This window comes from Stigmatopora argus, chromosome 6 (genome assembly GCF_051989625.1).
Source record: "Stigmatopora argus isolate UIUO_Sarg chromosome 6, RoL_Sarg_1.0, whole genome shotgun sequence".
NCBI lineage: Eukaryota > Metazoa > Chordata > Actinopteri > Syngnathiformes > Syngnathidae > Stigmatopora > Stigmatopora argus.
The window spans coordinates 16,695,770-16,717,623 of record NC_135392.1 but is presented as its reverse complement, the minus strand read 5'-3'; the positions used below and the strand labels follow the sequence as shown (position 1 = coordinate 16,717,623).

The following is a 21,854-nucleotide window of genomic DNA, read 5'->3' as shown; positions in this document are numbered from 1 at the left end:
GATATGACTAAGTATAAAAGGGGAACATTAGAAGATTTACATTATTTTGTATATTTAAAACTATATAAGTGGCTCGATGATAAGCGATTAATACACAGGCGCAACAGCTCTGAGATTGAGGGGTCGATCCAAGGTCCGGACCTTCCTGTGGGCAGTTTGCATATTCTTCCTGGGCTTGCGTGGGTTTTCTCCACGTACTCTGGTTTCCTCCCATATTCCAAAAACATGCATGGTAGGCTGAACACTCTAAATTGCCCCTAGGTACGAGTGTGAGTGCGAATAATTGTTCGTCTCCTTGTGCCCTGTGATGGGCTGGCCACCAAACTATTCAGATTAAAACAACAGAATAGACTGATAATTACTGGTGGTGTGTCCAATGATTAGGTACATCCTTCGTCGAATGGAAAAAAATAGTTAGTTTTTCCGATTTTCTACACAGCAGTTACAAACCATTTTCTGATAAAATAAATTGAATTGCTCTGACAAAAATAACTTAAACGCTGGCTGACAATAATGAAACTAAATGGAAGAGGATGGCATGTGCAAAAACGTCATACTTTCATGCTGTAGTACTTTTAGGGTAATTTTTTCAAAACCTCAAAATGGGAATAAAGCTCTTTTGTTGCACCTTTTGGTTTATTTTACAAAGAAAAGGACTATGGGTTGTGTCTTAGCAAAGTCCCATTTATCGAATTCAATAAAGTACCCTCCCACATGATATTGTGCCTTTAAGGCTCAATTTTATGATAGAGGTCTTCTTTATATCTACCAGAGCTACAATTGAACTACAAAAGATCTTGAAAAAGAACCCAAGAGAGAATGATTTCTTTCTTGTAACACATAGTTCGTCCTTATCCGAGAAAGAAATATTACAAAGGTCATTTCAATTTCGCTGTGTCCCTGACAGACCCTTGTGAAAAATTAATACGACTCTTGCGTTGACAGAGCATTTTCACATTGAGTTACAAAGGAGTCATTTCTCAACACACAGTATAATTTAAACCTCCATAATTTTGAGACCTCAATATTGACCTGTGAGTTATTGTTAAAGAAAATAGGATTATCTCCTAAGGAGTAGTGCATCTGTGAAGGTTTAAGAAAAAGTCAGAAATAGCATAAATAGCAAGGTTGGCTTTATGAAATATGATTTTGTCATAATGCATGACAATATGGACCATCTGTGTGCTCATTAAAATCATCTGCCTCCAGCAATAATAAACGACAGCAGCCATGTCACGACTAATGCTTCTATGAACACCGAAGGGTATGCCCTAAAACAGGGGTAGGGAACCTATGGCTCGGGAACCATATGTGGCTCTTTCCATGCGAGCATATGGCTCTCCACTAACCTGTGAGGTAAAATATGGAAATCACTGGTGAGGGGGCTGAGTCCAGAACGCGCTAATAGGAGCGTCACTGTGGCGTTGACACCACCTCTACCACCACTTTAATCATAATTCTGTTTTTATTACTCTTCTGCATGCATGATATCAATAATACTGATTTATTAGCAACAGCATAACAATGTTGTCAAAAGAATTCAGAGACTTTTTGTACTTTAAAAGTGGTGAAATGACAAAAAAATCATAAATTTTCATATATTTTTACTTTTCAATTCTGAGAATGGCTCTTAAGAAATCACATTAGAAAATATGAATTGTTTAGGGCTCTCTCTGTCAAAAAGGTTCCCGACCCCTGCCCTAAAATAATTAGTATGGAAATGGTTAGTGTTATATATATAGTTTTCAAAGATTCTAATTAATAAGCATGTTTTTGGAAGGTGTACTATGTAAATCTCACACACAAGGTCTGACAGGCTCACTCTAAGGGCCCCAGACTAGTGAGGCAGATATGCTATCCACTAATAAAAGGCACTCACCTTTATCGATATACTGGACTGCTTTTAATCACTTCATTAAATACTGTCAAGCATCACTGGGTCCCTTCAAAAATTCTCATAGGCCTATTCTGTAAATCAAGTTTTTATTATTGAGTTGTTAGTTGAGTGTTATTGTTAAAAATGATATGGATCAAAAAGGACTAAATTGCTCATACTGTTATATTGGATTATTTGCATGTATGTGCCACTATAACAGGATTTGCTCACCATCATCCCACCCAAGTCACACAACAATCCAAATGTGAACAGATCGCATACTGTTACTAGGCCTGAAATTATGGCCGCATTTTACAGTCTAGTACATATATAGTAGTACAAACACACACAAATCTTGAGCAAAAATTAAAAAATGATTTGTAAAGAGTTTGTAAACACTTGAATGTGCTCATGTAAACATAAAGAGCTGCTATGAAATTTAAATAAGAAAGCGCAAGGTGACACAATAGACTATAACAGTATAAAACATGTATGCGTTTTTTAAACGGTCAGAGATGTTAAAAGAATTATCATGATTAAGGTCAGCTGATGTAATACAAAACATAGCCAGTAAAGGGCGTATTTGCACTGCAATTCACACATGACATTTATATGAATTTTTACATAAAATAAAATCAGAGGCCTCCCATCATTTAGAACAGGCATATTCTACCTCTATGATGTTGAATGACTACAATGCAGTATAATACAGTACATTTCATTTATTTTGTGGAATTACTAGAACGTATGTATTTTGTCTTAAGGGGGCAGAAAGAAAATAACATTGTGAACAGCCTTAGTTCCATTTAGAAGCATATCATCATATGTACAAAGAAAGTCCATGGAAAATTGGTGGGTGGCTAGTTCTAAGTTCATATATCATCAGCCACAATACAAAGTAACACATGTTAAAATATTATTTGACTTCTGCAATGCAAGCTTAATAACGAGCCTATTCAAGCTTTGAACCAGCCTCCTTGCAGTGAACGCGATAGTTTTTCCTTGACTTCTTGTGAAGCTGCAGAGTCAAAAAGCGGCACGATTCCTTCAAGTCAGCGTATGTTTTTGCAGTAAAAAGCAAAATACAGCTAGAGAAGAAAAGTGGGTCTGCTCACAGACATAGGCAGACTATTTTTAGAAGTCAATTATGGCGTTTGAGACATCCAAAATGTCAACTCGCCACGTGATCCCACTTATTTCTTAACAGGATATCGTTATATATTCACAATGGCAAAGAGACCATTTCCAGACCACCAATAGAAATGAAAATCCCAACTTGCCAATTAGTGACCTTAACTGATGTTGAATGAAATAATGTTTCTTTTTTTTCCAAATGTATTTTTGCTTCTTAGTTCCTTTCCCCTTTTTTCAACTGTCACATTAATTGAGCAGTAAGGAAACAGTGAATCAACTACAGAAGCTGCAATTTTGCATCTTATTTTTCCTCTTCTGTGAATGTGTTTCAAGACAGCTACGGCTTTTAACAATTTGTAGCATGGATTTTTCGTTGTTTGTTTAGTTCACCCAAAACACACAGAAAAAATGGTGATTTGACTTCACATTTTACACATGTAACAATGAATTTGCTTAACTTGCCATTATGTTTTAAATGTTCTAGCAGTCTTGATATGCTTCTTCAGCAGACATTGAGCAGCAATAAGGCCATCAATCAATTCTCCAAAATACTGTCACAGCCAAGAAAAAAAAGATGACTTTATGTGGCAATGGAGACGGCATTTTCTCGTATTATAATAAAATAGACTTGTGAGAACACAGACATGTAATCTCACCAGACAGACTAGTAAAACTTCAAACTGATTTGATCGTCGTGGCTGTCCCAAAAAATGCCAAGATCAATGATTTTAGAAGTGTTGTTTTTCAGTTCAAACTCAAACTACTAATAGAAAAGTCAATGGGAATTAGCCTCTTTCATTATGCACCTGTGTTTTGGGGTGTTCAGTGGTTCAAATTGCCTCGGGCTACATGTCTGTATTTGGTAATTATTTTAATGCTACCCTAGTAGTTTAGATGAGTGTTTTTCAACGATTTATGAGCTGACACTCTTTTTCCTTTATATTCACAATATAAAGTAATTCTCATCAAAGTTTTAACAACAGGAATCAAAGAAACACACAAAATATGTATTCCAAATGTCTAATTTTCATTTCTAATTTTTCACATCAACCTTATGTCACCAAAAAACAAACTCTGCGGACCCCGAACAACTTCACGTGATGTAAAAATACATAAGGTACCAATTTTATTCCCATCATTTTATCTTTTTTTTTCTCCCAAGATTACTTTAATCTCTTAATTTGACTAGAAAAGCAGTTTTGTGGTCACACAGACTACGTTGACAAATGTTGATGCCTGTGAAACCGAACAAATCTCCGATTCGTGGTACATTAAAAATAAGCAACAAAACGCCTCTAATCTTGTAACATTACAATTCCAATCTTGAAATATTACAATATGGATTCATTGTTTGTCATATTTCAGTTTTAATCTCATTCATTAATCTTCCAAACCGCCCATCCTCGAAAGGGTTCCGGGGGTTGCTGGAGCCTAACCCAGCTAGCGTCTTTGGGCGAAAGGCAGACTACACCCTAGACTGGTCGCCAGTCAGTCGTAGGGAACACAGAGAGACAAACAACCATCCACACTCCCAATCATATTGCCACCAGCGAGAATCGAGTCTATGCTTGTCCACACCGAAGTCAGGCGAGTGAACCTCTACACCAAAAGGCGGCAATTTTAATCTCGGTATATTAAAAAGATTTCTCTCAGAATATTACAATGTATCACTTCTTGGGAGGTAATTTCCCTAGAAACACCTGACCATCAGTGTGCCATGCTTCATTTTCCAAATCCGTCATCCTAACAAGGGTTGCAGGGGGTGCTGGAGCCAAACTCAGCTCACTATGGCCACCAAGTAGTGGACACCCTGAATTGGTGGCCAGCCAATCGCAGGGCACATTGAGAGACAAGCATTCAAGATCAAACTAATACCTATGGGCTATTTAGAGTGTTCAACCAGCCTACCCTGGAAAATCCCATTGAAGCCCAGTGAGAACATGCAAACTCCACACAGTGAGGACCCACCTGGGATGGAACACTCAACCCCAGCACTGGGAGGCCGATGCGCTAACCACTCATCCACTGGGCTGCCGTGACACAGTGGTTGGGAAACACTGGTTTTGATGTGATTGATGTAGGTACGAAGGAAAGCCCTAGCTTCACTTATAATTAGAAGGAAGAAGTAAAATATGTGTTGAGATGCCACATCTTTCAAAAAGCTACCAGCCATATTTCTAGTCTTGCATATATTTAAAGCACACATTTGAAAAAAATAAAATAAGTGAACTTTATGGTCCATTATGCTTCTAAAAGAGGGGCTTCAAATGTATTCCCCGCTGCCCGGAAGTGATGCACCTGGACGTCCTAGCCGACCCGAGAGGTTGTCTGGTGAGACAGCTGCACTTTATTCTGGTAATTTCACGCTTTAATTTGAAGAGTGTGGTCAGTCAAGTAGAAATTGTCACAGCCAGTCACAGAAATACCACAGATCAAAGTACATAGTAGATACAAAATGAATAACATCAGTAATAATGTACAATAGTGCCTTGCGACAGCAAAGTGCGTACTATTTTTAAGTTGTGTGCAATGGTTCCTTGATATATATATATATATATATATATATATATATATATATATATATATATATATATATATATATATATACATATATACATACACATATATACATACATATATACATATACATATATATATATATATACATACACATATATACATACATATATACATATACATATATATATATATATATATATATATATATATATATATATATATATATATACATATATATATATATATATATATATATATATATATATATATATATATATATATATATATATATATATATATATAGCTGGTCAGCACGTAGCTTGAGATACGAGCTTACCGAGCTCGATGAGCTGCGCAGTGTACAGCGACAAGTAAAGAAAGCGGCAACTCAAGGGTGAAATTAAAGAATTAAATTCTCTATCTGCCTATTTCGGAAAATGTATGCCTGAGCTGCTCCATGTTCACCCAAACATTATGTAACACTGAGCCAAATTTACTGAATAATCACCCGGCACCGGGCTTTTCTGCTCAACTTTCCAGCCACGGCCCACTGCCTGAAACACTATTATGCAGAGCCACTATCATGCACAAACACCCATATCCTCTAGTGGTGCGACGCCACTGCTGTCATGTCAAAGCCAAAAGGTGAGCACAGCTACAGTGCATTTTGTTGGATGCAGATTTAGAAAAAAAGTCCCTGTAATGTTAGGTTTTTTTTTTTAAAGAAGAATGAAGAATTCATATATACCTTTTATGCCATAAGTTATTGTGACAAATTCCCTGTGGTTATATATATTGCAATTTATTGGAAAATGGGTTGAAGGGGCAGGCAGATGAAAGAAAACACCCCCCCCTCAAAACAAAAAAAAACAAGAATAGTAGTATATGATGACAGACAGGTAGGGGTGCCCTGAGTGTTGCAGCACAGTAAGGAAAATTTAATGGTTTAATGCAGTGTTTCCAAACCATTGTGCCGCGGCCTACTGGTGTGCCATGAGCGATGGTTAGGCATGTCATAGGAAAGTCCCTGTTAAGAAGTTATACTACATTGTAATATTCAGAGAAAAAAAATGAAATATGATGAGATTAAAATTGAAATAAGATGAACAATCAGTCAATCATTTACTCATTCATTCATTGATTTTCTGAACTGCTTTATCCTCAGTAGGGTCGCGGGGGATGCTGGAGCCGGTACTCGGACGTTTGGTCGCCGGACGTTCGGTCGCCGGACGTTTGGTCACCGGACGTTTGGTCGCCCGGACATTCGGTCGCCGGACGTTTGGTCGCCGGACGTTTGGTCGCCGGACGTTTGACAACATGACAGAGTTTACTGTTGAAACCAGCTCTCAAAATTATATTCATGAGAGAGACAGTTTAATATCTAAATATCTACTGTTGAAACCAGCTCTCAAAATTATATTCACCCGGGCAACCAAAACGTCCGGGCGACCAAACGTCCGGGCGACCAAACGTCCGGCGACCAAACGTCCGGCGACCAAACGTCCGACGACCAAACGTCCGGCGACCAAACGTCCGACGACCAAACGTCCGGTCACGGCTGGACAAGGAGACGGACAACCATTCACGCTCACACTCATATTTAGAGTGTCCAATCAGCCTACCATGCATGTTTTTGGAATGTGGGAGGAAACAAAGGTACCCGGAGAAAACCCACACAGGCCCTGGGAGAACATGCAAACTCCACACTGGTGGATCGACCTGGATTTGAATCCAGGACGCCGGAACCGTGAGGCTGACATGCTAACCACTCAAGCCGCCAGGCTTCCCAAACAATTAGTCCATATTAGAATATTACAAGATACAAATTGTAACATTACAAGATAATATCATTTTGTTGATTATCTTTACATCACATGAACCGGAAGTTGTGTACAGACGATCCCCTACTTACGAACGAGTTATGTTCCGAGCGATTGTTCGTAGGTTAATTTGTTCGTAAGTTGCTTCAGTGCTATATTTTGTATTATAATTTACAAGAGTTTATATAAGTGCATGTTTAAGGCTTGTATAAGTAACCTGCATTGGTTTGTACTGAAAAAAAACATTTAATAAAATGGAGAGAATATGTACAGTACTGTATACATACTACCGACGGTCGAACGATTCAAGTTGTTTGCCCATGCAACGCTCACCATTTTCTCACCCGCATCAAGCTTCTTTATTATTGCCACTTTCGTTTCAAATGAAATGGCTTGCCTCTTCCTTGCACTACCACCCTCACTAGAAGCCTTGAGCTTTTCACCAGCCATATTGAATAATGGATGCACGAGATATTTAATGATAAAAATGAAAAAAGTTCTTTGCGCACTGGAGATACGTTCACGCACTTACGCACTGCAACGAACTGGGCAGAGGAAGGTGGATGCTGGGTGAGCTCTCACAGCGCCAGGCGTCGGTATTAGCGGCGGAAAGAAGCACTACTCGGAAAAAGGCGCGCAATACAAAATCGAACTTACAGCATCTCTTTCCGAACATTTTTCGACATATGCCATATGCGCAGACATGTTCGTATGTACCGTTGTTCGTAACTCGAATGTTCGTAAGTAGGGGAGCGTCTGTATAGACTTCAATTTTTAGCGACACAAGGTCGGTGTGAAAAACCTGTTGATAGAATTTTGATGAGAATGGCTTTATATTATAAATAGAGGTGACAGTTTTAAATATTTTCAGATGGTGGTGTGCCTTGGGATTTTTGCAAAAGCTAAAAGTATGCCGCAGCTAAAAAGTTGGGAAACAATGGTTCAAGAGCCACTTTATAACCACACTAGTGCCAGACCTTTGTTCAAGACTATTTCTACTTTATACTCCTTGCTTGGGATGTTGAGTGACAAAGATGGAATTTGAGCTAGAATGCCCAGAAAGCCTTGCAGTGGCAAGTGTAAAATCTTATAAATTAGGCTGATCCTTTCTAAACATAGTAGTAGTTGCATTAAATATTAAATTACACAGTGTTCTATTTGAACAACATTTTGACTCCATGGACTTATCGCTAGCTGATCTTTTTAAAATCCTTACCCTACTTAAATTGTGTTTCCCAGCAGTTATGTAAATATTCATAACATTTATAGCATTCAAGGCCTCTACTTTTAAGCTAACTGGGATAACCCTTAACGCTTTGCCATAACATTACGCTCTGATTTGTTGAGCATGTCAGCACTTACATATGCATGAGAGCCAAGCAGGCTGTGGATACGAAAATAATATATATTCGGCGGTGCAACTTTATCTATAGGCGCTACTCTCAGTTTCAGTTGAATTATTTGTTAATTTGACTAGGGAGGGGGAGCCCGTCTCTCCAAAGTGCCGCAACTCGTCTCTGAAGGGCTCCAGCCCACTTTAACCCCTTGACTAGGACAATTGCCATCTGTAGAAACTGAGTACCATCGAGAGACTGTGAAGTTAACGTAAACCCGTGGTTTGAGTGTATAATAAATAAGGAGTGATCCCACAACAACCAACTAAACTCCATCCTGTTTTTAGCACAATGTTAGTGAATATTTAGTGGTGAAGTAAATACGTAAGGGTATTAATATATACATTAAAAAAAGAGGGCACTGATATTAACTCTTAAATTCTTTGATTGCTTGTCTCTGTTTTGAGCCACTTGAAAATTTAGTGCATCACAAACCTGCATGAACATGAATCAATTACGTAGTTGAATTTCATTTTAGCCTTCCCTGGAAAAAATAAAAATAAAAATAGTAACACTCCACCTGAATCTTGTGCCGTCATTTGTTCTATAATTCCCTATCTATTTATGTCTACAATGCCTTTCCTATTTCTGCATCCTCACCCTCTTGCTACTGAAATTTCCCGAATACGGGATGAATAAAGTTATCCAATCCAATCCAATAATGATGGTCCTTGTGTTGTCGTCATCCTCCACCCATCCTCTGGACACCCCTTGCGTTGTGAAACAGCACGAGGAGTCAAAGAAACACAACAATGGCTCTATCAGAAGCACATCCTGATCATGGCATGGACTAGTGAATTCCTCTAATAGAAAATTCAAAGAGAGAGCTGAAGCCTGGAGTTTCCAAACACCAGCTTTAACACCTCCGGGATTGGAAATTATCAGCAGAGTAATTGGACTCGCATCATTGTCAGACTGAAGTCGCAACTACAAGAAAACAGACTGATTTGCCAAACAAGGATTTTGTCAATAGGTATTAAATCAATTTCTACTTGGTGGTAAAATATTTGTATCTACAATGAAATGCATTTCTTTTTTGTCATTTGGTCATTCTCCACTCTGTTAGCGTATATCACAAAGGAATACAGATACAATACTATTTTCCTTAAACGTTTTTACAGTACAGTAATACCTTGACATACGAGAGCCCCAACATATGAGGAATTTGACATATGGGTAAAATTCCGAGCAAATATTTGCCTTCACAAATTTTGAGATACGAGCATACGAGACAGCCAGTTGGCCGAGAAGCGAGAGGCTGCTTATGGTTTTAGCGCACTGTCTTTCTTGCCGCATCTCCCTCATTCAAAGATCTCTACGAGCACTGGGCAGAGCATTGCATTTTTTTGCGTTAGTTAGTGCAGAATTAAGGGAAACACAGTGGGTCCAGAGCAAGCCGGTGCAATGAAGGGTAGTGCGAAGAAAAGGCGTATGATGATAATCAATATTAAGCACGAAATAATCGAAAAACATGAGTAGTGTATGCGTGACTGAGCTGGCTCGCCAATACATATAGAGTAGCAGGAAGTTCACCTCGAAAGCTGCGGTGGAATACATTAACGTCTTTGCCTTGGTTATTGCACAAGAAGGTTTAAATGTTAAGATGAAAACTTTTTAAGGGTGTGTGTATAGGAATCCAAGTTCATTTAAGTTGAATTTAAAGTTTATTATATTCCGTCAAGTCTCTCTCTCTCCCTTCCGCGTTGTACTGACTAATGTCTCATTTTAGTATTAAACATCATAACCACTAGTTATTTCTTACTCTGTTAGTAGATGGTGAATTACAACCAATACAAATATGTTTTTCCTTTGTAATATCCTGTTTTTTGGAGGTTTTTTCAGATGGTGGGAACGATTTAATTTGTATTTAGTTCATTTCTATGGGAAACGTTGATTTGAGATACGAGTAAATAGACATACGAGCTCAGTCCCGGAATGCATTAAGCTCAAGGTATGACTGTACTGTTTTTTATGCATTTAAATTACCAGTTTAATGATAGTTCGACAATGATTCTTCTGTGGCAATCTACTATGACCTGTTTAAATTTGATTCATACGTTTGATTCATTCAGTATTGTCAATATGCATTGTACACATCAGGCATCAGCAGAACCAGTTCAATTTCACCAAAGCCAAGGGCTCCTATGGGTCCGTTTTTTTTTTCCAACCAATCCAGCAAAGACAGTTTAACCAATGATATTTTGTCCCAGTTTTTGTATGATTATTTTTCATTAAAATCCTGAGTTGTGCACCAGCACTTTCAACACTTTTTTCCTGCCTCTCGCATTCTGGGTTCTGTTCTCGCTGCGCACCCGAGGTAGTCATGACACTTTGCCCATTTTGGAATAGTTTGCAGACTCGTAAACTTTAACAATTATAAATTGAAGAAGTCAATTTTGATCGATTTGACCATTTTTTTCTGAAGGATTTCAGACATTTCAATGAAAATTGTTTTTATCACCATAATCCTCACCATACCAAACATATTCAAATGATGACGATATTGATCAATGTTTTGCATCTATTTGACTGTGCGCAACAAATTGACATTCAGCTCTAAAACAATTACTTGTTGGACCCCTACTGTTTTATTGCAACATTACCGGGCGAGTACAATTTTGTACAAATGGGGCTCAGAGAATTAATATGAATACATCCCCATAATATACTTACTAACTTTCCTCACGATCTGTCCGTGAAAAACGGTGGAGTAGCGATCGAAAGTGAGTGAGCTTTTGAGACTGCCCACAAATGTTCTAAAAATAAATGTGTGCCTGTTTTCACACATAAAAATAATCAGCCGTATATTTGTTCAAGTTCAATACGCAGTATGGTTGGATAACCATGAAAGCAGCTGCCAACAACCAAAGTGATGATTACACGGTGATAGCTCATCCCCACCTAAAGACAAATAAATCCAACAAGTTTTAACCATGGGTTAGTATAAGAGCCAGTAAATCCAACTGCTCACTTTCATGGCTTGTGCCTCAAATAAAAAGAAATTATGACAGGGGTGTTTGTGATTCATATACACGTGTGAAACGTAAAAAGCCCAACAGAGAGCTATGCTTTTTTCTCCAGGCAGTTTGCACCTCCAACAGGCTTTAACAGCCTTTTTGTCCAAATCCTGAAATTCCAAAAGGAGGTTTCTGGGGTATTCTTGGAACCATTTCTACACCCGTTTAGCTCTCCAAGAAAGACATCTGACAGCCTCAAGTGAGCAATGGTATTCTGTTCATTTCAAAGCTCAGCAGAAATACGGTGAAAACCTGAATCATAAAAAAAGGGTGAATCGCTCATTAAGCTGTTCTTTTCGCTTAGTGTCAGTTGATGCCCATGAATCTACACATGGTTTGTGATAGTAAAGACAGGGGTATACGATATAGCTATCTTTCTAGAACCCAGATACATCACAGTTCTAAGGTGGAGGGTCAATATTCGGCGGTTTTCATCCTTCTTGTGTGGAGTTTGAATGTTCTCTCCGCGCCTGCATGGGTTTTATCCGTGTACACAGTTTTCCCCCCACGTCCCCAAAACATGCATGGTAGGTTGGTTGAACACTATAAATTGCCCGTAGGTATGAATGTGAGCATGAATCTCCTTGTGCTCTGCAATTGGCTGGCAACCAATTCAGGTTGTACCTTGCCTGCTGGCCATAGTTGGCTGCAATAGGCTCCAGCACCCCGACGACCCTTGTGAGAAAGATACTCAGTATCGACACCCAGTACAACTAATTTTGGAGTATCGGACGGATTAGATTTTGTCACAAAATCAAATACGATCCAGTTGATGCCTGCTTATAGTATCATAATACTGTGCTGATCAACGGCTGCAGTAAATCAAACCACCAGGCAAATGTGTCCGCTGAGTGGGACTACTCTCTTTAGAAACTAATTGATAGGTTTATTAATAGGTATACTCTAATATAATGTAAACAATACAAGGTGGGCATCGGGCACATCTCTGGCATTATCTTGCAAGTGAGAATCAGTCCTGGCTCGTCCTCGCCACTGGAATATTCTAAAAGACCGAATTCATCGCCTGCCAATTTAAGACATCGAATCAAAACAATTACAAGGTTATCTATTCAATCCAATTGAATAGGCGAATAACACAATTACAATTGCATATCCGGTGTACCGAGCGACACTATTTCAAAAACAATATGCCAGTATTTTCGGAAGTTGATTCGATTATCGCCATTTGCTCCAGAATCCAAGTCAAAGCAATTTAAGAATCCTTTGCAGATCTTCATTGCGAACTTGCATCTGGGTAAAGGGTCGAGGTGTATCTCCCAGTAAACAGTCCTCGGAGCCAAGGACCCGGTGAGGTGTTAAGTCAACAAGCTGGAGCCAGCTGCCATGGGGAGTGACCTCGAGCTTGCTCGGTCCCAAATTGAAATAAAGCTCATACACATATAATGAATAATATTCACATATATAATAATATTCCAGAATAACCCCAACACTAATGATAGTTATACATATCAGTAACCAAATCATTTGTTGAGGAAGATCCAGTTGGGCTCATTTTAATGCAACAAAATGAATTGTCATTTAGTGGGTCACATTATTTTTGTATTATTTTTACTGCACTAAAAATAAAGTTATCAGATTGGTATCGGAAAAAAATCTTGAAAAAAAAAGAAATCACCATCAGGACTGATTAGAGCGTCGGCCTCACAGTTCTGGGGTACTGGGTTCAAATCCAGGTCATGTCCATCTGTGTGGAGTTTGCATGTTCTAACCGTTCCTGCATGGGTTTCCTCCGGGTACTCCGATTTCCTCCCACATTCCAAACACATGCATGGTAGGCTGATTGGCCACTTTAAATTGCCCCTAGGTATGGGTGTGAGTGTGCATGGTTGTCCGTCTCCTTGTGCCCAGCGATCGGCTGCCCACCTCGCCTCCGGCCCGGAGTCAGATGGGATAGGCTCCAGCACCCCCCGCGACTCTAATGAGAATAAAGCGATTCAGAAAATGAGGTGAGATGAGACCATCAGGACATCCCTTGATAGAGGAATGGAAAAGCATTTTTTCCCACAAAAAAATTATCACGGGTAAATATAAAACAAACCAAAAAAAGGTGCAAATAGAAAAAAATACTATCTTAATTGAAATGCTTGAGTAATTACTGATTGAAATGAAATATTTTACATGCAGCCATTTAGGTGAAATAACATGTAGGCTTCTTTTACTGGCAGTTTTCTCTTGCTCAGAGCTCGGTGACATGACCAAAACTCTTTTATGGACTCTGCTTTCCTGAGTGTTTTTTCCCATGGGTCTTGTCTTTTTGGATAGACTTGCATTAGTCCCAGCGACCCTCGTGAGAAGTGTCTTTGTGGGGTCATCCTGAAAAGGGGAATCGCTGGATTCTATGGTTTGTTCTCAAGATTTGTTAAGAGTATTTATATTTTACAGAGTGAAGCCTGTCAAGTTGCCGCTCTTTGTTGTTGTTGGTGTTTTAAAAAAAAAAGTATTTATTTTTCTATTTTAAATTTATTCCGCCAATATTCGCCAGCACATCCCAATGAAAATTCTATTGGGACAGTATATACTTGGGTTGAATACGCATGGATCCTTGGAGCCTAATTTTTTTTCCCTCTTAGGACTCATTAGATTGATTGTGGAATTAAATTTGCTATTCATCCATTATTCGTGCACGGAGGATATGCTCGGCAAGTGTATGCATCGATCCTGTGTAAATTAACGACTTGATTCAGAGTGCACCCATGTAAATACAATGCATTTGTGGTGTAAACTTCAAACCCTAACTATCACATCAAAAAATATTTTAATATTTTCAAAGGGGTGCTTTAGAGCCAATTAGATATTTACAGATAGGAAATAATATAAAAAAAATCAATGGCAGTTATATTTTCCAGGGCAAAAATACATCAACTGATGTTGGTTGTGAAAGACAGACCCTCTCAATGCTCTGTCATTCAGCCAACATACATTTGTGCGGTGGTACAGATAGACAATATAAAAAGATTCACAGCCATATATACTTTTTTTTAAATCCACATAGAACAACTTGTATTATTTCTATTTACAATACATCCTTGGTTACTCCTGGAGAAAAAAAATACAACAAAAACAGATCAACTCTGGCATCTTAAGTATTTCATTGCGGAACTGTGTTTCTATGTATGAAGTCATTCTGTATGAAGGACACTTACATTTTATCTTCATCAAAATAAACATCTCAACAAAAATGATAGGGTAAGGCTAAAAACAACTGAATTTTCATTCATTTCAGTAGGATATATTGATATAAAAGCCTTTTATACAAACCTGGTTATGAAGCAATTAACAAACTAAGTTAATTTGCTGAGGGTATCACAACAGATGCTATACGACGCAACTGGAGAACATTCATATGAATCATGACCATGAATCATACTTGTTTATCAACATCTGATCATTCAGTTTACAGTATATCTTAAATTTACTAGCAAACTTCAGAACTATGAGACAACATGAGATAACAATGTTAAAAAAGGTTCAATGATTTCTATTTCACACAGAACCGTGAATGTCATGAATTATTTTGATGACAAGCCAAAATAGGAAGTGGGTTCAAGCCCAGGTGCAAGATTCTTATCAAGCTGGGACACTAAGCTTAGTTGAAGAAAACAAATTTCAACACTTTAAATGAGGCTTTTGCTTGAATGCCACATTTATCAATGGGCGGACACTTCCAGTTCAAACCCATTTTGGTTGTTTGCCTCTCGTTAAGACTGGAGGCAGTGTCAAGTTCATCACCTCAGACGTGTTGTACACAAACAAATGAGTATTTTGCTTGGCTCTGGCTGCTCTCATTATGTCGCTTACCCCTCAGAAAAAATTCCTGTTATGAGCCACATTTCGAGTTGGTAAACACGCTCCCCTTCCCCTCCCACCTCATAGATTACCTACCTCACATCTATCTGTTAGTATAAATGAGACAAAATGCATCTTAACCCACAAAACATTAGTAAAACTTACTGCCTTTTCAGTGACCTCAACAAAGTTTCATGGGATTTAACACAAGAGATGAATAGCAGTGTGTTGTTATATTGCAGTATGTAAATATCTAGCACAGTGAATTTAGTGGTTGGCAAGCCTGCCTCATAGTTGTGTGTTTATAGCTTCAAGTATCTTTTATAAATTATATTTTGCAAATAATATTTGTGAAATGAATAAATATTAAGTAATTGAAAGCTGATTTGTGAATAGCATTTATTGGTGATGGTTAGCACGTCTAAAAGACTGTTTTAATGATATGGGGTCACATTTTTGCTCTAATCTTGGGTATACTCAAATTTGAGCTCTTATCTTGGGTATGGACTCAAATTTTAGCTCTAATCTTGTGTATGGACTCAGCTAGTCAGATGGGCTATGGACTCAAATTTTAGCTATAATCTTGGGTATGGACTCAGATTTTAGCTGTAATCTTGGGTATGGACTCAACTTTTAGCTCTAATCTTGGGTATGGACTCAAATTTTAGCTCTAATCTTGGGTATGGACTCAAAATCTCAGATCTAATAACGTTGGGTACAGTTTGCCTGTTCTCCATTTGCTAGTCTGCCCTAAATGATAATATGGGCATTAATTGCCAGTCAGATGGGTTAGATTCCAATTCACAAGTAATCCCAGATTGGTGGAAAGGTTTCCTCTTATGGGTTGCAACGAAAACCTGCACCCACTGTGGCCCTTTGTGGAATTAATATCCCAGGTCTGTCGTAATCCATCCATTTATTGTAGGACTTCTCATTAGAGTCACAAGTGAGGGGGGGAGCCTACCCAAGAGGTAGAGGAATTCAACATACACCATAATCACATAGATACATGAGCATTAAACTTTATTCGCTACTGAGCTAAGATCTCATCTTATTTTCTGAACCGCTTTATTCTCACTAGGGTGGTGGGGGGTGCTGGAGCCTATCCCAGCTGACTTTGGGCCAGAGGCTGAATTGGTGGCCAGCCAATCACAGGGCACAATGAGACAAACAACCATTCATGCTCACACTCATACCAAGGAGCAATTTAGAGTGTCCAATCAACCAACCATACATGTCTTTGGAATGTGCGAGGAAACCGGAGTACCCGGGAACAACCCACGCAGGCCAGGGATAACATGCAAAATCCACACGTGTGGACAGAGATGGTTTTGAACCCAGGTCCCCAACTGTGAGGCCGACGCGCCAACCACTCATCCGCCAGGGCCACCTGAGCTAAGATGCATGATTTAATTTATGTGTTTGATTGTGTGTGTAGGAAGGGGTAGCCATAATCAACAAAGGTCAGCTGGATTTGATCGCAAAACCTTAAAACTGTTAGACAGAAATGCTAACTTCTTCTTTGCTTCACTTTTGAAATAATTACAGAAAAATCATCCATGAATATTGCTCACATGAAAGGTTTTATTAATCGGCAATACAATAATATAGAGGATAATCTTGTATTGAACACAATTTAACACATATTTAACAATTGAAATCAATTTATTGTTGTTTTTAGGAATAAGGTATTTTTGTTCAACATTGCCACATTAAAACTCATTTGATATGATTTCAGCTAATGTACGTACGTACACAGGCAGCTCTTTGCAGAATCAAATTCGAATCCTAATCAGTTTGAATAATAAGAATAAAAAAAAAAACACTTTCCCGGATGTTCGTACAAATAGTTTACCATATTTCCGCTTTAGAGATTTCACCACCAGATGTGCACATAAAGTTAATGACTCAAAAGAACCCCCCTTAAGTCTGCTTCTCTTTTACATGTTAACAAGACCACAAATGACATCATTAGTTAGAATCACAAAAAACGACAAAATGCAAAACCTTCTCGCAAGCAGGATATTAATTGCCAATCACTAAGCAGACTGCTGCCATTTAGTCACTGTCAATGTCCTCTAATTTATCGGCTAAGAATCTTGCAACATTACAAGCTTTTCAAACTGTCAAGCTAGTTCATAGTATTTCTCTGTCCTGGATCAAAATAGCAGTTGAGGCAAGGATCATAGAGCAGATTTAAATGCTCGTCTTCCATCTTTTCTTCATTTAGAGACTCTTTCCCCCCTGCAGTGAAGCAAGAACATCATTCGGCAATTTTTTTTTCATGCAATTCTCAAAGTAATGAATAAAAGCAGCACGCTCACCAACAGAGTAAAAGATGCCTACTATGCGCAATATTAGCCACACCTGCATAATATAATAAAACGCCAAAATAGACGATGAAAAAAAAAGAAGCACACACTGATTTTTTTTCTTTTAAACACCTTTAAATTTCTGTTAAAATACTGGAAGTTGTGGTTGGTAGATTAAAAACAAAAGTGAAAATCATAAAATATATGTAAAAAATGGCTTACTGATACAATAACCATAGGTCGATTTTTCTTTACTGAAAATTCATGGTAGTATAATTTTAAATACGGTTGCATATTTCTTGAAAATGGTGACGTGTCACACCATTACCAACGTCGACTATATTTTTCAGTTCTTCTCCTATAGCAAAATAAGTCATTGTTGTTCAATCAACTGAACTAATTAAACAGACGTGTCCATCTTTTTCCCTCTTGGGAAAAGAAAAGCAGGTTGTTTGCAACAATGAATGAAGTTTGATAAATATGGTGTTTGTATAAATGTGGCAAAACATTTCAATACTAACACAAATTAATTCCAAATTTGATGTGTGTTGAGGGTGGACACTTACCTTGAAATGAACACATTGTTTGGGAGAAAAGTGTTATGGTGAATAATATTGTTTTAATTGTGTCGGCCTGTTTTGGCAGGTCACTATGTGCTGTGGCTCTTTGATTCTCAGTTTAAAATGTTTGCTCTTTGAGTCTAACTTTTTCGTCAGCCTTGTGGTAGAGGTTCACTCGCCTGACTTCGGTCAGCTGAGATAGGCTCCAGCAGCCCCCGCAACCCATACGAGGATGCGTGGTATGACGGATAAATGAATGAAAATTCAAATACTGTGATCCTACACCACTTCACAGCTTCAACATTCGCGGCTTCAGTAGATTGTGTTTTTTTTATAACTTAAGTACAAAAAAAGTTCATAAAAATGTCAAAATCCACGCTGAAACTCACAAGAGAAGACAGGAGGTGAAAAACAGCAGTGAAAAGTGGCGGAAGTCTGAGCACCGCTTCTTCTGCACTGAAATGGGTGGCACTCAGCGCAGAAAAAGCGAAATTTCACCGTAGAAGAACGACGCATCAATAATACAAACAGTTTCATGCCTTTTCTTCGGATCACATTACATGCATTTCACATCACGCACAGAGACTACGCCGAGCCTCTTACATCATTTTATGGATTTTTCGATGTTGAAAATGCATCTTAAATGTCCCGCAGATTGTCAAAAATCACACTGAAACTTGCAAGCGGAAGACAAGAGATGAAAAATGGCCGAAGTCAGGGCAGTGCTTCTTTTCCGCTGAAATGGGTGGCACTCGGGGCTGGGTGCGTATCCAGAAGAAGAATGGCGCACCAAATAAAGCAAACAAGACAGACGCCGTGACTTTTCTTTGGATTCCTCTTTAAGATAGAGAATGATCTATCAGGAGACGATGATTCCTCTAGATACCAACATGATTACAACCAAAGCCAATACTTTTTATGATAGCTTAGCTTCTGCCGAAGACAATGAAGATGAACCTCAGGCTCCTTCCAGTGGCGTGAGTGAGCCTCCTCGGCCGGCAGACCGGGATTCAGTGACGCTAGGTCGAAGAAGAGTTCCCTCACATAATTCAAGAGAATGGTTGGTTATCTTCCAGAGCAAGTTGGCTTTTTTGGAAGAGGAAGCCTTCACAGACATTCTTATTCAAAGATGAACTAAAAGTGCCGGGGGGTTCACACGGATCGCCCGATGCCCATTATGTGTGGCGATGCTGCTGGCTGGTTTTATGGTAAATCCAGCCTTAATCTACAAGCTTGACCGTCCTCATGCTTTAACAAACAAGAGCAAAGTCTTGCTGCCTGTCTACTGGATGAGCAACCGGAAAGCCTGGATCACAAAACCCTTCAACAAACGGTTTCTTTCCAAACGTGAAGCTGTACGTTGCTGAAAGGGGGCTGCCCTTCAAGATCTGGACTGTGCAGGAGCAGTTGGACTAAATTGAATTTTTGGAGATGAAAAAATGAGGCATACTGAGAAAAGTTCACTGTCACCACTAGTTTGGCAAGCCAGCTTGAATTTGCCGTGCACAAGATACAATGCAAGACAGTCTGGGATTCTGTAGTTTGGGTCGGATTTCAAAACTGAAGTTGAAGACTGAATCGGAAAGAACCAATCACAGATGTGACGTAAACAGATTGCAACCAACACTGTCGGTTATAGTCAATTTGTAGTTGTCAAAATGCAACCAGGAGAATTGTTGTTTCTGTGAAAAATCTAAGAATAAATTATGGATTGTTGTTTCCCGAGACATCACAAAGTCCGACATTGCGTGCTCTGATTTTTGGGTCGATATTAGACCAGAGTGGAAATCTATAATTGACACCACAGAAAACCAAACAGGCTGGTTTGCCAGTCTATGGTTTCACTTAAAACACGAAAGGCTTGTTATGTTCTCGGGATGCTACTCCAATTGACAAAGGTTGTCTTGGATCGTCAAAAAGCCTCTCAAAACTATTAATGATCTGTCACACATCATTGCCCAAAAACAGAAAACACAACTTAAAAAAAGGTCCTGAACAAATACATTTGAGAAAACAAAAGGCAAAATAAACAGAGAAAAGAGCCAATGATGTCTAAGAGAAACATCTTGATGCATTCACAAGTGGATATATCTATGTTAAATATTTATGGAAGGAAGGGAAACAATCTGTAGACAGCACCATTCAAACCTTTGACATGGAGAAGTTTGCTTTTAAAAAGTGGGACAACACGCGCACAGAGAGGTGCATTTTTCTTGAAACAAAGTCAATTGAAAGATATGGATGTTTCAAAAAACTAAGTGAAAGTGACTGAAAACACCTGTATCATGTACATACGAGCATAATTGACTGACAGTTGTTTTTTTCCATCATGGGTCACCACAGAAAAAACAGTCAATTCGCATGATATAATCTTGTGAAATGAATTGAAAAAATTCAGAATTTCATTTCCCTGGTGTGTAATATTGGAGAAAAAAAAACATGACAAAAAGTGGCCACCCTTAAATAAGGCAGACTATAATTAGATGTGCATTTTTTTACCTTATATTTAAATAAATCCATGACTTGGATCCTTACTTTTGAGCAACCTTCTTTAACATGATTATTTATACTAGATGTTGTCAGTCCCTTTAAGGCACTATTATTTCTGTCCAGGGTGGTTCAAGTACACTGTTAAAATCCTTGAAAAACAATTGGTTAAAACTGTTATATAGGGTGTACAAATGATGAACCATGATACAGTGAGGTAACACTATAATGCAGTTGTACCTATTCCATGTGTGGTTTGCACTATATTTTCCAGACACGTTTAGGTGATAATGATGGTGAGTAGACTCTCCCAGCGGAATAAAGGGAGAGCCTTGCGGGGTGACCTTCCGACTCAGGTAGATTTAAAAGTTTTCTGCCATTTTTTTCATGAGTCAAGAGTTGAGATGCGAGTGACGATCACCTTATGAAGCTGTAAAGAGCTCCCCCCCACCCTGTAATCCTCAATACTTTAAAGCACACCAATTTGGCTGTTAAATTGACAGGCAGTTAAATGCTAAAAAGGTTAGGGAAGGCTCCGGGTGGAACATTTTATCTTATCAGAACTTGGGTGACGATAATGAAAACTAATTATGAGACACATTGTGTAAAAAAAAATGTTGTAAACTGGAAAGGTTCCATTAATTAACCTTGTTGGTGTGTCTTGTCGGGGGGGTTAAAGACCTGTAAAGAGTCGCGTCTCTTTTGACCTACACAGGACAGAGTGTCACTCTTGTGGAGTTTTCACTCCTAATTACAATCCCATATGCATTCCAATCATCGTTTACTGCTTGCTTTGGTGTCTTTAGTCTTTCCGTTAGCTCATTGTGTGTGTGTGGTGACACGATAGAGGATGGAATGTGCTTTCTCTCCCTAACCTCAAGAGACATAAGAGTCACAGGGGCAGAACGACCAACCTTAAGGTTTACT

General features: G+C 38.7%; 1 protein-coding gene across 5 annotated transcripts in view; it reads right to left on the bottom strand.

Moving 5' to 3' along the window:
* cfap20dc (CFAP20 domain containing) overlaps window positions 1-21,854 on the bottom strand; it is a 102,076-nt gene that overhangs the window by 1,420 nt on the left and 78,802 nt on the right. For 3 of the 5 annotated variants that reach the window (XM_077603695.1, XM_077603691.1, XM_077603694.1), the window contains one exon: window positions 17,215-17,812. The exons of the other annotated variants lie outside the window; for them this stretch is intronic. The gene's annotated coding sequence lies outside the window, so the exon portion shown is untranslated. Of the gene's footprint in view, window positions 1-17,214; window positions 17,813-21,854 lie in introns of those variants that run through there. 5 annotated transcript variants of the gene reach the window in all.